Below are 15989 nucleotides of genomic sequence, written 5' to 3' on the forward strand. Positions count from 1 at the left end.
CTAGTCGCACGCGCTCGGGCGCCTGGGTCCGGGGAGGGGGCACCCCCGCCCCACCCCCGCCCCACCCCCAGCAGGAAGTAGCGGGCAGGGGGCGGCGCGGGCCGCGACTGACCCGGGGAGCACTTCCTCATTGGCCCCACGCTGCCCCGACGGCGGGAAGAGGGACGCGCGGGCGGGCCGGCGCAGGGCTGGACACGCCGCCGCCCGCCGGCGCGCTCCACCTCGCGGCGGCCAGGGAGAGGCTGCCCTGCCCCTGCCCAGCCCTGTGCTGGCCCCTTCGCCCTCCTCCCCCTCCTCCTCCTCCTCCTCCTCTCGGGAGAGGCGGCTGGGCGCAGGCAGCGAGCGATCCCAGCTGCCGCTCCAGTCTCCTTTTTTTCCCTCTGCCCGTCTGGCACGGGCATCATTAGCGCTGAAAGCTGTTAATGTCTGGTCTCACAGCTCCCCCTTTAGTCTTGCTATGCTCCCTGTCTCGCGTTCCAAGTCGGATCAATAGCTGCCTCTCCGCCGACCTTGACCTCTCCCTCGACCCCGCCCGGCTTCGGCAGCTGGCCCCCAGTTTCCCCACTCTCTCGATGCCCGGACAACAGGCAGGCGGAGCGGCAGTGGGGAGGCGGAGCTCCGGTCACAGCCCCGTCCCTACCCCCTCCTCAGGACCCCTGGCAGGCAGGGGATCCAAGACCCTTCTGAGAAGGTTACTGCACACACACACAGACACACACACACCACTCCCTGACCTATCAAGCCTTTGTTTAGAATAAAAGTCACTCCCATCCCCAAAATAGGGTGGGGGGCGGGGGGCAGGTGCTTAACATATGAAAATATAAATGGGAAAAGTGCAAGTACAAATGTGGTCCTAAAGTAATACCACAATACTTCCGACTCTTTTCTTCAGAACCTGCTGTAGACCTACTGTGTGCTCCTCCCAGAGCTGGGGCTTTGTGCAGACTGCAATCAGACAGAAAGAAATGCCACATTTTCTGCACCATCTTTCAAAAAAAAGGAGAGGTCAGAAAGCTTTTTGAACTCACAAATATTTCTAGCTTCACAGTGCGTTCCAGCAGATAATCCTTAATATTTTTTAGTTTCTTTAAATTTCTTTATTGGGGACTAGTTCGGAAATCATAAATCATTTATCAAATCAGAGTGTCTTTTTATTAACCTTGTGTGGAGCTCTGATTCCCAGTGTGTGCTGTGCGGACCACGCCATGCAATGGGGGGGCAGATTAAACAGTCACGTGACCCCCTAGCCAAGCTTCTTGTTTAAAATTCTTTGAACAATTCTCAGTGCTTAACTCTTAGCTAAGGTGGGGCTCTATTCGAGATTCTGCAATGTTATCGTTGCCTTCTGAGCTGTTATATTTTATATTACGTCTTTACAAAAAATTGGAACGAATCGAGACGTGTAGTGTCAGTAAAAATGGGAACCCAATATTTCTGCAGAAAGAAAATCGTCGTTTCATTTGTTTGTTTGGTTTTTAAACACGGATCCACCCTCTAAAATGTAGTCAGATAACTTTGTAGCAATATAAAAACTCAACAACACATCTTATCAAATTACCTTGGGCTTCATTTCTGATGCTTTAAAAAAAAAAAAATCCAGTCAAAGAGAAGGCAAATCTTTTCGTATTCACAGGTGTAGGGCAAGCTCAGAGGCAAACTGTGTCTGCTGATTTCTATTCCTTGGAGTCTATAAACACTATTGACTGCGACGATGAGGATAAGTAAAACACATCGATCTGATCAGTGGATTGACTTGTTTTAACTTTCGAAGAAACTGCAATGGAAGTCCTAAGCAAATCATATTTATGTACATATTAATAAGGTTCCCAAGATGGCCTTTATCTCCTTCTTTACTGTTCCAGAATCTCTAGGAGCTATCAACTCCAGAAGCCTAAAAAGACAAAAGAGGCATTTTAAGCTTCCTGGCGTATCTTCTAGAATTATTTTATGTCATTTCTGAAAATTACAGCAAATTTCTAAGAGCCATAGCTCTCAATTAAGGCTTTGCTAGATTTGGAGAAGTTTTTTGCATTGTCACCTTATAGCAGAGACAGGACCACAAAACTTGCCTTCCAACAAGTGTTAGGTTGATACTTTCCATGCACTGAATTTAGCAACATTGCTTTTGTTAAAACATGGCTTCATTTGCACCTTATTTGTTTCTGCAGTAATACCTGGGCTTGATACAGTGGTAGATTTCTGACTACCAGACGCATGGAAGCTCTAGGAAATTGAGGCATCCCTGCCTGCTGGCTTTATAGCTGCAGCTTGCAAGGGGTTAAAACAAAGTCACTGTTCCTGATTCATGTATTATTTTCCTTAAAAAATACTTACCCAGCTCTCCGTATATGAAAAAGACTTACGCCCACATTGAATGTTCCTAGCTCTGTCCCTGTCATCAGAAATGATATTGAATGGCTCAGTACTAGGGGATCTGGAACTATTTCTACAGCTTTCTCACCTCATTTGGAATTTTCTTGCCTTGCTAATTTTAATTCTTTAGTTGAGTCATCAATTCAAATTTGGTAGGGATTGGCATCACCCAGTTGGTCGACTTGGTAGAAATATTGTTCACGAAGATGTTCAGACTCCACCAAATCCCACCCCCCCCCCACATACACGGAGATCAGAGTGGTTGTGCGGAGTGTGGTGTGTGAGTGTGTGTGTGTGTGTGTGTGTGTGTGTGTGTGCTGTCCAAAAAGGGTCTCTCTGCGGCTTTCCGTCTTGTCACCAAGTCTCCAAATTGTATATCTGAAAATGCAAAACGCACACACAGACACCAGTTTGAATTCAGTGGGCTAGTGACCGTCAATCTACCCTATTTAGAGCACAGACAGGGAAGAGAAAGAGAGTTAAAATGGTTCATTTGAGGAAAGAACTGGGATTCAGAAGGGAATTTTCAGTTCCAACTCTGGCTGTCAGCGGCTGTCGTCAGACCTGGCGCTACAATGAGGTGTCTTGGTGATAGGAAACGGGGAGGCGCCAAGGAGGGAGGCAATAATGATCACCTTCTTAACAAGGGTTTTATGAGGCTGTGAGGATTAATTAGTTTGTATCCTTAAGCAGTTTGAGAAAGAGGAAGTTTCAGTAAATGCTAAGCTGGAGTTGTAGACACCTCTGACTCAGTTGTGAGCTCTGCGCCCCTCCCCCCCGCCCCCCCCCCCCAACAATCGTAGGCTCTGAATGCTCCTGTCTGTGCTGTGATGCTCTACAAAGGAAGTGGTGAAAAAGGGAAGTGAGGGGGAAGCACTCACTTAGGGAGGAGCACAGGAGAGAGAGGCATGAGTCAGGCGAGCATCCCTCTGAAAGGCAAAGGCACTGTTAATGAGGATGCTGCAAGGGGGCACTTACCAAAAAAATAAACCTAAAAACCGGCCAACACCTTGTTTTCAGATATGTCTTCCAGAGCTGGAAAAGACAAGGGAATCTGGGAGAGCTCATCGGCTGTTTCATAGTTTTAGAAAGACCCACAGTATGCTTTCAAGTGAATTCAACAAAGGTAGTTTGTATCCTAGAAAACACTTAAGGGCCATTCCCTCTGTTCAGTCGCGGAGGGTTAAGGTTGCAAGCTGACAAATAAACAAGCCTCTACAACACAAAGTTTGAACTGCAGGTGCATTATTGGAGGTGGAATAATATAGCTACAGTACGTGGAAGTTATCAAAGTTCTTCCATTGTGCGCATTCTAACACATTGCATCTGCTTGAAGACACAATTTACAAGGCTCAACTTACAAGGCAGACAATTTGCTACAACAAAAGATAATTAATGCTGTAGAGGGAAAACTGAGACGCTGGATTGCCGTGCATTCTGGTATTAGTTTAAGCTGGGTCCTTTAAAAAAAATGATTTCAGTGTGATTTTTAAGCCTTTGGAATCATTGAAACAACAATGGCTTCTAAAATATGGATGTGGCAATAATGTTTCCGATTTGAACTTGCAACAAATCCCCTCTGCTTCTCTCTCTCTCTCTCTCTCTCTCTCTCTTTCTCTCTCTCTCTCTTTCTCTCCCATATGTGTCCTGAAATGGAACACTGCACAGGAGCAAAGACACCCATCTTTGACCTGTCTCCGGTGGTCCACCATCTCCACAGGGCAGATCTATGGTCGATTTTTTCACATTTGAATTTGGACTTCCAGATTCCAACCCATAGATTCATCAACTGTTGAGATTTAGCACAGGCATCTGCAGTTTCATTATTTGTATCTGATTAACAGACACAATTAGAGAACTGAAGAGTGAGGACGCCTGTTTGGGGACCGTCTCGGTATTGTACCCAGACCACACATTCCAGCTGGGAAGGAACACAGTAATGTAGAAAGCATTAGTGGATTTAACGCTCTGCATCATGTTTGGGGAATTGAATTGTTGATGTTTCTGGCAAGAACTCATATTCCAACTGAAATCTATCAAACACCTTAATTAGCTTTGGGTACCTAAAGGCACCCAACCCAGAGGCAAGTTGGAAAGCAGGAGAAGACAAGGGCAGGAGCTGCACGAGGGTGGCCGGGGCCTCCCTGAGTTCCCCCCAGGGTCCTGTGGCCTCAGTTTCAGGACCAGGATGCACGGGCCATGGTGCGAAGTTGCAACAGCCCTGACTCTCACCGCGGTGGCCATGGAAGACAAGATGGAGGATGTTTGGATGGTTTGACGGGTGTCAGCTAACGGGATGGGAAGAGGCCACAGTGACACGAAGCCGTTGCCGATGGTAACTGAAGTCTTTTCCTTCAGCCAACCATTCCACATGGACCTCAGCACAAATTATTGTTTTCAATTACCACCTGTGTATTCCTTCCCATGCAACTTATTGATGTAAAATTACAGCTACACCGGTATAAATAAGTTATGCTGCAGTTGTAAAATGGAAGAAATTTTGTTGTAGCAATTATGTTCAGCAAGATGACAAAATAAATTTCCAGAGCTGTGCCTGCAGTAACCTGGGGAATTTAAACCTCATAATTTCCATTCATTTCAGATAATTTGGAGTAATTTCTATATGTAATAACTTTGTAATGAAAAACACAGCGGTACTGAAGTGATTTCACTCAGTTTTTTTTTTCTCCTATGGTATACATGGCACAAAATAAATGATAAAAATAATATTTCCTTTTTATATGTGTGTGTGTTGAGTAATTCCTTCAGCAAAAAAATCATAAACTAATACCCAGACTAAATCTCTGTCCACAAAATGAAAAATAAATTGAGTTAAAGAAAGTGAAAAAGTATGAAAGGCTTTGGATGTTTTATTGTGACTTTATTGAATTGTCTTATTCTCAGGTCCCTTCTGATCTCTAAGGGTTACACTTCCCAAGTAAGGGGTGAATGCAGGCCTGCCCCCAGATTCCCAAGAGGGGGCCGCAGGGAGACCCCCAAAGCTAGAATATCCAGGCCAGGTAGCGATTTCTTCCCCAGAAACTGTAAGGAAAGGCGGTCTCCTCCTGAGATCAGCTGGGCTGTTCTGAGTTGCCGCTTCTCATCAAGGTCTTTAACAGCAACTTTCTCCGTGACTGGAAATGACTTATTAGGCTGGGCAGTGGTCACGGAGGGCCTCCTTTAATTAAAGACATGTGAGGTGGTGCTGCTTCCCTGGCTGCGCCGGTGCCCTGCCCGACCTCTGACAGTGACACCCGCCACGGATGTACAGAGCCCCCAAACGCCCCGTGTGACCCAGCAGAAGCTCCCACTGCATTGTTGGAGGTGACAAGGATTACAGCAGCTGCATTACTCCCAGTGCCGTGCAATTAGCCTCCGGGGCCCATCAAGGGTTTCCTCCAGAATGAAAAATGGAGGCTGGATCTGGATGAGTCATCTATCCCCTAAACCCTGCCTGCCAGGAGGGAAGGCCAGACCACTTGCCAGCCCCCGAGAGGGCTGCCTACTGCCTCCTACTAGAGTTTCTCCCCCTGCCCTGCACGATCCTGCCACTGCGTGCAGCCAGGGGCACAGACCTGGGGTCTCGGGCTGTGTACCAGGTGCCCACTGGCTGGGTGGTCTGGGGAGAGGGGAGAGGGCCTTCATTCTCAGCTCAGCGCCCTCCCTTGTCAGATGGGGCTCCAGAGCACCTGTGGGCTACTGGCTGAGCAGAGGTAAGTGCTGGCCCAGTCCCTGGCACATAGCAGTCACCCCATAAGCATCGCTGTGACTCATCCTTTCAACAATGCACACTGATGGGCGCCTGCCGTGTGCCAAGCACGCTGAGGTCCAAGGACTGCTGTGTGGTTCCTCGTTCAGACAGACCTGAATTTGCCACACCACCCCTGCTCCGAGGACCACATGGTAAAGCAGACACAGTTACAGGACTGCAGTAGTTGTAACATAGCCCACCAAAGCGTTTCGTGGCCGTGCATCCTAAGTGCCATAGGAGCAAAGGAGTAGGGGGCAGGGGTCCTGAACAGAGTACAGAATTTTTCCCAGACCCTCAAGGCCTGCTAGGTCCGAGAGAGAGACTCGGGCGGTTTATCTTATCTAATCCTGGGAAGAGAAGGACCTTCATCCCCAGGAAGCCCAAGGCCAGTCGTGAAGAGGCCGGGCCAGAATCACCACCAGGTTTGTCTTGGGTACAACCATGCCACCAGCCTCTGCCCAGATGGGACTCCCCGCCATCCTGCAAGGCATCAGCAGGTGGCTGGAGGCACCACTGGGTGTGGAACTAAGTCAGCAAAGCAAAGTGAGTGCAGGACCGGAACCCAGGAAGAAAGAGAAAATTTAAAGAGAAGCAAGGATGGGGTTAAGAGAGGAAGTATTTTTCCACTGGGGACAGCAAGATCCAGGAAAACACGACCATGGCTCTGAAACCAAATAATCTAGAAATGGGATGAAGGAGCAAAAATAAAGAAGATCTGGATATGCCGAATCTCAGAGAGAGCTCAACAGAAGAAAGGGGCTTGAAGTCCAGCCAGAGGGAGTGGGGGTAGACAGAGGGGTCTGCTGGTTAAATTTTAGAATAGACAAATACTAATACTGGTACAGACTGTTACAGAGTGCAGAGCCCGGTCCCCACTCCGACTTGAGTTTCTCCTTCCAGCAACCTTGTGAGCTGTGCAGGGCGGGGCACAAGCATCTCGATCCACACCTCCGAGAGGCACAGGGGTTGAGGCCCTGCTGTACCCACTGTTTGCTGGGAAACCTCAGGAGAGCTGCTTCCCTTCCCAGCATCCCAGGTCCTCCTATGTTACGTCCTAGACTCTCAGCGAGGATTACATCAGATAATCTATTTGAAAGCCCGGATCACGGGGCCTGACACATAGTAGGAATTTAATAAATTATAGATATTATTCTTTTCATGGAGCCTTACGCTGAGATCAAGAGGAAATTCACATCCAACCCAATCTATGGTATACACTTGAGCATTTCATTTCAGGAGTGAAAAGAGTAATTCTCCCTGGATTTCATTCATGAGCATATTTAACTAATGTTGGTGAAGCACCTACTATGTGTCAGGGACCAGGCTAAGCTCTGGGCAGACCCAGAGGTTAGCCTTGTCTTTATCAGCAAGCAGGCACATCACTGCACTCTGAGCTCATCAAAGCAGATGGCAGAGTCTGCCTTTCCTCCTCTGCCCATGACGGGCATATAGTAGGTTATCAATGAACAAGACAGCAAGACCTCCATACAAGACTGAATAGGTCTGCACGGGGGCCCTGAAAAAGCCAAGTCTGCAGAACTAAGACCGAGAAGACACCCTTTGGTGTGTACGCAGGCGCCATCTCGGAGATGGGGACCAGAGCCTCACCATTTCCTTCTCTTAATCTCCAAATTCCCCATAGTCAACATTTATGGCTTTTATAATCAGCCACAAGAAATTAAAAATTAAAGGTTATGGCCACTGTACTTTGTGTTAGCAGAGAGGGGGGAGATAAACTAACCACCTATGAAAAAAAGACTGGAAGAAGATACAGAAATAATGACCACTATTGTGTTAGGATTATGGGATTAGAGTGTCTTTTTAAAAAGCTTAATTTTCCAAATCTTCTAAAATGTCGTAGAAGATTTGCCATACATTTTTAATAAAGTTTTGCAAAAGAATCACAGGAGCAGTCACTGGGCCCTGAAGAGCTCTGTGGGCTCATCTGGCCTTAAGATGCAGTGGTCGGAAGGCACTGTCCTGACACAGGAACCATCCTGGGGGCAGGGGCCACTGCGAGACAAGGTTGGATGGGATCCTTTTGAAGAAGCTCCCTCATTTTTTCCCTTCATTCCCTTCTGTTTGGAGGCCTCCATCACCTGAAACTGCACATTGGGTAAGACTCTCAGAAGTCCAAAGGGGCAGGTGTTAAATGTCCCCTCTCCCCACCTGCTGGGGACACCCAGGAGCTGGCATCCTTCCCTTCCCACTGTGCCATCAGCATCAGGGAGCCGCCTGGCTGGGCTCTGTGCAGGGTACGTGCTAAGTGGGGGTAGTTTTAGACACGCACGATAAAGAATGTCCTCCCGAAGCTTCCCCCTCTTTCCCACCTTCTGTCATCCCGGGAGATAAATCATTTATGCAGCTTTCACAGAAGACTGACATTTTCGACTTTTTTAGCAGAATAAATTTATAAGGTAAATTAGGGGGTGGGAGCCCTAGTGTCCTAGGCAGATTCAAACTGGTAATTACAGAAGGCCTAATTATGTATTCACCACGGAGCCTTCTGGAACAGGGAAGGCTACAGGGTGGCTCTTATTCCTCCTGCAGAGGACATTCTCCCCTGGAAACTTCACAACCAGCGTGTGAGACGCTTTTTCTTCCAGCCCCGAGCCATTGTGGGGAAGTGCTCCCGTCAGCGACACCCAAGCCCTGGTATTTGCAGAGAAAATCCTGACCCAATCAGAGTGCCCAGATTTTCCCCAGCAGTTGTGAGGTCAAGTATTCTTCAGATCAAGGGGGCCTGACTTGGATAAAATAAAAGTTATTTTTTAAACCACAATTTTTTCATTTTTTTTTTAAATATTTATTTATTTGGTCGCTCCGGGTCTTAGTTGCGGCTCGAGGGCTCTTTCGTTGAGGGTCACCGGCTCCTTAGTTGTGGCATGCACGTGGGATCTAGTTTCCTGACGGGATCGAACCTGGGCCCCCTGCACTGGGAGCACGGAGTCTTAACCACTGCGCCACCAGGGAAGTCCTACCACAGTTTTTAAAAAATCTTGCTCTGCCACATCTTCCCCAAATTCCACTAAGAATTCTAGATCTACATTTACCAGCCTATGGTATCAAAATTATCATCAGAGCTATCTTCCGTGCTTGGCTGGGGACTCCTTGGGAGACGAAACTGTGTCTTTTACTTCTCCATCTCATCAGAACTCGGCTTGGGGGGCTGGCCTCTCTATAGTTGCTTAATGAATGAATGAATGGCCAGCAAAAGTGCACAATGACCCTCAGAAGTGAAGGACCCTGGTCCTCAGCAAAGTGGTGATCTGGGTAATCGCCAGCCTTTCTCACACACCCCAGCACACTCGATGTTTGCATGTATCCGCTCATCTTAAATGCTGAGCCCTCCTCTCTGTGGCCAGCTCTCCCTCATTTTCCAGTGCCCTCTCTGCTCCCCAGGTGTCTAATCATTCACTTGGTAAATATGGATTGTGCTCTGTTGTGGGATGAATTGTGTCCCCCCCCCAAAAAAATATGTTGAAATCCTAACCCCTGTACCTGTGAATGTAACCTTATTTGGGAACAGTCTTTGTAGATATCATTAGTTAAGGTGACCTTACACTGGATTAGGGTGAACCCTTAATCCAATATGACTTGAGTCCTTATAAGAAAAGGAGGGGACACACAGAGAGAAACACAGAGAGGGCGGTCCTATGTCCACGGAGACAAAGATTAGCCCAGCAGCCACCTGAAACTAGAGAGGCGAGGAAGCATCCTCCCCTAGACCTTCAGAGGGAGCGTGGCCCTGCCGACACCTTGATCTCAGACTTCAGGCCTCCAGCACTGTGAGACGATAAATGTCTGTTGTTTTAAGCCTCCCGGTTCATGATACTTTTGTTACGGAAGCTCTAGGGAGCTGATACACGCTCCTGCCGTGTGCCAAGCCCTGAGCGAGGCAGGGGAAGCAGAGCTGGACCACGCGGATGAGGGTGCTACTCTCAGGCGGCTCAGAGGCTACAGGCCTTTTCTTGAAGGCCGTGAAACACTGGGAGAAGCTTCCCAAGAGTTTCACATTTGCAAAGGGAATGTTGACAAGAAGTGTCAGCCCTCCTTGTCACCCTAAAAAGACCAGTGATGACCGGACTAGAAACACCCCGAGGCCAAGACGATGGCGGGTCCCTCCTTCCATCCTGAAGCCCCACTCATACACCACGCTGCCCTCTCATCCTCTCTTGGTACTTGCACAAACTTCAGACTCCAATTATAATGGCAGAACTTGAGGAAAAGCAGAAGAGCCTTCCCATCGGCCCTCAGATCACACGCGCCCAAGTAAGCTCACACCCAGCATGGATACAAGGTTGACTCTAAAATGAACCGGCACCTCTGAAACTCTGCAGCCGCTTGAGGTGTTAGCTTGGTGTGTGGTTGGGTTTCGTTTTCATTTTGGGGTTTAATAAACAAAGAATAAAAAGCAAGAGGCAACAAAGAACAGCCCACTTCGTAGTGGTGGTAGCCAACGACCATGCAGGGCTAAGGAAATGGAACTGGATAAAAGTTGGGTCCCTGGAGTTTTACTGAAAACTCTTTGGGGTGAAGTAGAAGACCCACTGCTTTCTCTTCCCCCACCCCCCCTGTATCATCCGGTCAAACAAAACCAGCCCTGCTCCTACATGTGCCAGAGAGGAAAGAAAACTCTTTACCTTTCTCCCCCATGGACCCTCTTAAGAAAGCTCCAGCCTGGGCAGAACTGACTCCGGATGGCTCTACCACTTTCTGGCCTGTGTGTGCAGCCACTGGGGAGCCAGATGGAGAGTTCACACTTCTGAGAAGTGCTGGGTTCACGCGCAGATGCAGGCATCTGCAACTTTGACCAAACGCAGGGACGAATGACAAGTGGATATAATTTAGCTAATGCAGGGACTGTCTTCCTGCTAGACTGTGAGGGAGTGGAGAAATGGGGATGGGCTTCCAGGCATGGTCTGGAACGGACATGGTCTGCACCCCTACTATGTGCCAGGCCTAGTACACATAGTAGGGGTACAGTTGACATCTACAGTTGAACAGTTGACACCTACTCTTCCAACACACGCACCCTGTCAGGTACGTATCAGTATATCGCATTTTACAGGAGAGGAAACCAAGTTACATAGCCAGCCCGGTGCTGCCCAGCCAGAAGTGGCAGAGTCAGGATTCCAAGTCTGGTGGTGCGGGTACTATTCATTTCTATGTCCTCACATCAGTCAGGCTTAGGCAGGCTGTGCTGCAGAAACAAAATAATCTCTAACAGGAAGAGTTTGACACGAGAAAAGCACACAGTTTTCCTGATGTCCTATACTTTGCATGTCAGCGGCCCTCCTGCCCCTCTAGCCACTCCAGGTGGCCTCCAGGGCCATAGCGGCTGAAGAGGGACATCAAAGAGGCCACTGGCTCTTAACTGCCACAGCCAGAAGTGACACACATCACTTCTACTCACAGCCCATTGGCCAGAGCTAGTCATGTGACCCAGCATAACTGCAAGGGAGGCTGAGAAATGTGGACCAGCACCTGGGATATTGGAAGTCTGTGCCTGTTGCCACCATATCCAGAAACAGCACGTACTTGAATAAACGGGCAAATGGGCCTTAACTGGAAATTTCTCTACCAGTCAGTCTGGGGAGCAGAAGTATGGCTCCACGACAGTAATAACATGCCTGATTTGTTACATAACTGTACTTAGGATTCTTATTCTGAGCTTTTTTTCCCCCCATCTTCTGATATTTACTCATGGCACTGTTTCTTTATCCATCTCTCACCAGGCTTGCCCCCATCACATGGAAGAAGTGAGGGCCTTCAGGGCAACACAGAGATCTTAATCTAGAAGACTTTATTCCTCATTGTGCAACTTGCCATTGGGAGCAAACAAAGCTACAGGATGTAGAGGTGACCAGTCAGCTCCTCAGAAAAAGAGGATAATGGATGGAGCCCCTCTGGTCCAGAAATGTGTCCATTTGACATGACAGTCAAAAAGACTTTCAAACTCTGGAAGGTGTGAAGTAGGTGCGTGGGATGATGTAAATCACCCAGGCTTCACTTCAAAACCCTCAAAATAGTGTTTGATGGATGGATTTAGATCAGAGAACTTTTAGACTGGGAGGAGCCAAGGGATGATGCCGTCCACCTACCTCAGAGGGAGTCTGAGGCTGGGGGAGGGGGCTCATGCCCAGAGGGGGAGCCCGGGCCTCGGGGGTCGGCCCCCCTGGCCCTGGCTCCCAGGCCGTGGCTGCAGTCCCAGATTCCCCAAATGCCCTTTTGATCTGTCAGTCAACAAATGTGAAACGAGCTGTTAAGAAACCACAGGACTTTGTCACCATTAGGCCTGACAAAGGCTCGGAAAAGCTCACAAATCCGTCACCTAGGACGACACCTGGTGACAGGAAAATGGCAGGCGTGATGGGAACCTTCCATCATCAGGGAAGGAAAGGGGCAACTCACCACGGGGCTTCCCTCCCTCCAGGCCATCTGCTCTCAGTCTCCCCGCATCACTGGGTGCCACCCATGCCGTGCTTGAGGTCAGCCTGGCCAGACCTCACCTCAAACAAGGTGTCTCCCTTCAGGAAGGCCACCAGGTCCTCAGAACCTAAAGGGACTGACTCAGGAGGGACAAGGGTGTCGGGGGGCAGCAAAGAGCGTCATCCAGGCCACGTGGCACCTCATCGAGGCCTGTCGGGATCCCAGTCGGGATAGGGGCCTCTCCCAGGGGTCTTGCCCTGGCACTCAGGCCACCCAGAGGTGAGTCTCACCCCTCTGCCATGTCCTCGTGGGTCGTGAGGCCCAGCACCCCTCCGAGTGGGAAATAGAACCCTCCAGACTGCCAGGGACTCATTGTCTGGATGGGTCAGGATGGACAAGCTTCCCCAGGGAACGCTGAGAGCGAAAGGAATCCCAGGATGAGTGGTTTAGCCCCAGCTGGTGACGGATGGGGAAACTGAGACCCACTGAAACCTCATCTCCAGCCGGGCCACCTCCTCCCTGCAAACCAAGCACGGCCTCCCTGCCAGCACCCGTTCCCTCTGCCTGGGGGGCTCTGGCCTAGCTCCTGCAGCAGGTGACAGGCGGCAGCTCACCATTCAGGGCCCCATCCTGGAAGCCAGCCCCCCTCAGCCCACCTTGCTTAGGCGCTCGCTCTGTCGTCCTGTTTCCGCACCAATTAGCCCTGCTCCAGCGGCAGCCCCTCCCAGGCTTCAAGGGTTCTCCCTCAGCCCCTCACCCAGACAGTGAGTAACTGCGGCCAGAGACCAGGGCTCACACAACCGTGTGTCACCAGCTTCCCCCCACCCCAAAGGAGGCTCCCAGGGTTAATGCACGGAGCAGCGAGGGGAGAGGTAGCAGGTGAAGCAGAGGATGAGGGTGCAAAGATGCTGATGGGGGGAGGGGCAGGATGATGAGGCTGGACCAGTGAGTGACCCACGGAAGTGCTGCCCTCGCTGGGACATGCTTCCTCACCAGAATGCAGAACCCAACACACTGCATGATCTCAACTAAGAAAAAGAAACATATAAAAGAAAATAGTTTATGATATTTTTAATAAAAGGAAAAGAAGGCAAGGAACAGAGAGAAAAAGAAGAAAGGGAGGGCGGGATTAAAAAGGCAGGAAGAAGGAAAGAACGAAAAAAAGAAGAGAGAGAGAGAAGGAATGAAGGGTGGGAAGGAAGGAGGAAGGAAGGAAGAAGGGGGAGAAGGAGAAGGAAGGGACAGGAGGGAGGGAAGGGGCCGAGGCAGGGAGGCAAAGACAGACTAGAAGATGTGCCAGGCTAATTTCACTGAACTTGATCCTCAGGGGCCCCTGGAGGGGTCTAGGCAGAAGTGGGGCACGGGAGGATTTGGTGCCACACAGGGCCCCCTGGAGTTAGCCTGGAGCAAGGGTCATGCCTCAGTTCTCCCCACGGCTCACCGCTTAGCTCAGGCAACCAGGTGTAAACCACTCAACTCCCCCGCAGCAGGTCCTGCGATGGGCTAGCAGGGATGCAAGACATGCTCTGAGTTGTTATCTGTGCAGCCAGCCAGGAGACATTCTCCTCTGGCTTCTGAAAAAAAAAACAAAACAAGACAAAACCAAAAACAAACCTCACTTCTTTTTTTACATCATCTCAAAAAATCATTTCCTGAGCCCCTACTATGTATAAAGGCTCCTGAAGTGAAGGACAAGGGTTGCTGGGTAGGGACCAAACCGAATTCAAATCAGAGCTCTGATACTGCCTTGCAGGGTGACCTTGGGCAAGGTACTTCACCCCCCTGCACCTCAGTTTGCTCATCTGTAAAGTGGGAGTCATAGCAAGACCTCAGGCCCCCTGAGAACTCACTGAGATAATGCAGTCAAAAGTACCAAGCCGAGCATCTGGGTATGGAAGTTTCCCGATACAAGTAAATGGGATCCAGATAAATGACCAATACCAAGCAGAATGAAGCAAGTTGTAAGGAGATGAAGATGGGGGATGTTGTGCAAAAACAAAGGCAAGATAACTTGACTAGGCAGATCAGGGAAGGCTTCCCAGAGGTGGAGGCCTCTTGCCTCCCTTTCAAGGCTCAGCCCAGCACCACTTCCTCCAGGAAGACTTCTGTGACTGCTCATCTGGGTCAGGTCCCCCTGCAGAGCTTCCACCAGCCCTGGGCTTCATCCATCACACTGCATCCCTCCCTGGGCTGTAAATTTCTATAGGTCCACTGCTGCTGCTAAACTGCCTGGGGCAGAGATGGTGTCTCCTTCATGCCTGAGTCCCCAGAGTCTCACTTGAATGACACATCCTAGGTACAGAGTAAATGGCTCCTATATTCGGGGCTGTAATTAAAACATGCTGTGATTTTCCCACATCTCCCCCAGGTACCACCCCATTTCTCCAAGAAGAGAAGATTCTTGAAAGAAGTTATGTACACTTACTCAGTTGAATTACTCTCTCCCATTCCCTCTGGAAGCCACTCCATCAGGTTTGGCTCAGCCAGCTCCAGCCAGCTGCTCTTGTCAAGGTCGCCACTGTCCTCCATGTTGCTAAACCCAGTGGTCAGAGCTCGGTCCCCACTCTACCAGACCCATCAGCAGCCTACAGTGCAGCTGACCACCCCCTCCTCTTCAATGGGCTTCCAGGAGGCCACATGCCCCTGGGTTTTTTAACCCCATCTCACTAGTCAGCAATCTCTTTTCTGGTCCCTCCTCATCTCTCGACCTCTGGACATAGCACAGCCCCAGGGCTCATGCCTTGGCCTTTTTTCTCAATTTACACTCACCTGTTTGGTGACACCAACCTGTCAAGTCCTTTAAAAGCTATCTACATGCCAATGACTCCCAAATTTATATTGCCATCCCCTGAACTCTCACTCCATCTACCCAATGACCTGCTTGACCTCCTCACGGGGTGCCTAATAATCACCTCACCCTTAAGGCCTCCAAAACTGAGTCCTGAACTTCCTCCCCCAACTTACCCCTCCCACAATATTCCCTAACTGGGCAAATGGTCATAGATCAGGCTAAAGTCCAGAGAGTCCGTCCTGACCTTTCTCTTTCTTCCACGCCTGACATCCAATCCGTCAGTACATCTTACTAGTTCTACCTTAAAAGTCTTTCCAGATGTGACCAGTTCTCACCACCTCCACTGCCACCTCCCTGGACCAAGAACCTTCTGTCTGGGCTTTCCCTCTCCATCCTTGAGTCTGTTCCCAATAGCCAGCCTGACCATTTGAAACATAAATCAGATCACCACAATATTCTCCTCAAAACCCTCAATCACTCAGAGTAAAAGCCAAAGACCCTACAATGGCCTGGGTGGTCTTAGGTGGTCTGGGCTCCATTACCTCTCTGACCTCATCTCCATCACCTCTCTGACCTCATCTCCATCACTCTTCATCTCTCTTGCTCTCCACTGGCCTGCATTTTGTTCCTCAATTCACCAGG

The sequence above is a fragment of the Eubalaena glacialis genome, chromosome 2 (genome assembly GCF_028564815.1).
Source record: "Eubalaena glacialis isolate mEubGla1 chromosome 2, mEubGla1.1.hap2.+ XY, whole genome shotgun sequence".
Lineage (NCBI taxonomy): Eukaryota > Metazoa > Chordata > Mammalia > Artiodactyla > Balaenidae > Eubalaena > Eubalaena glacialis.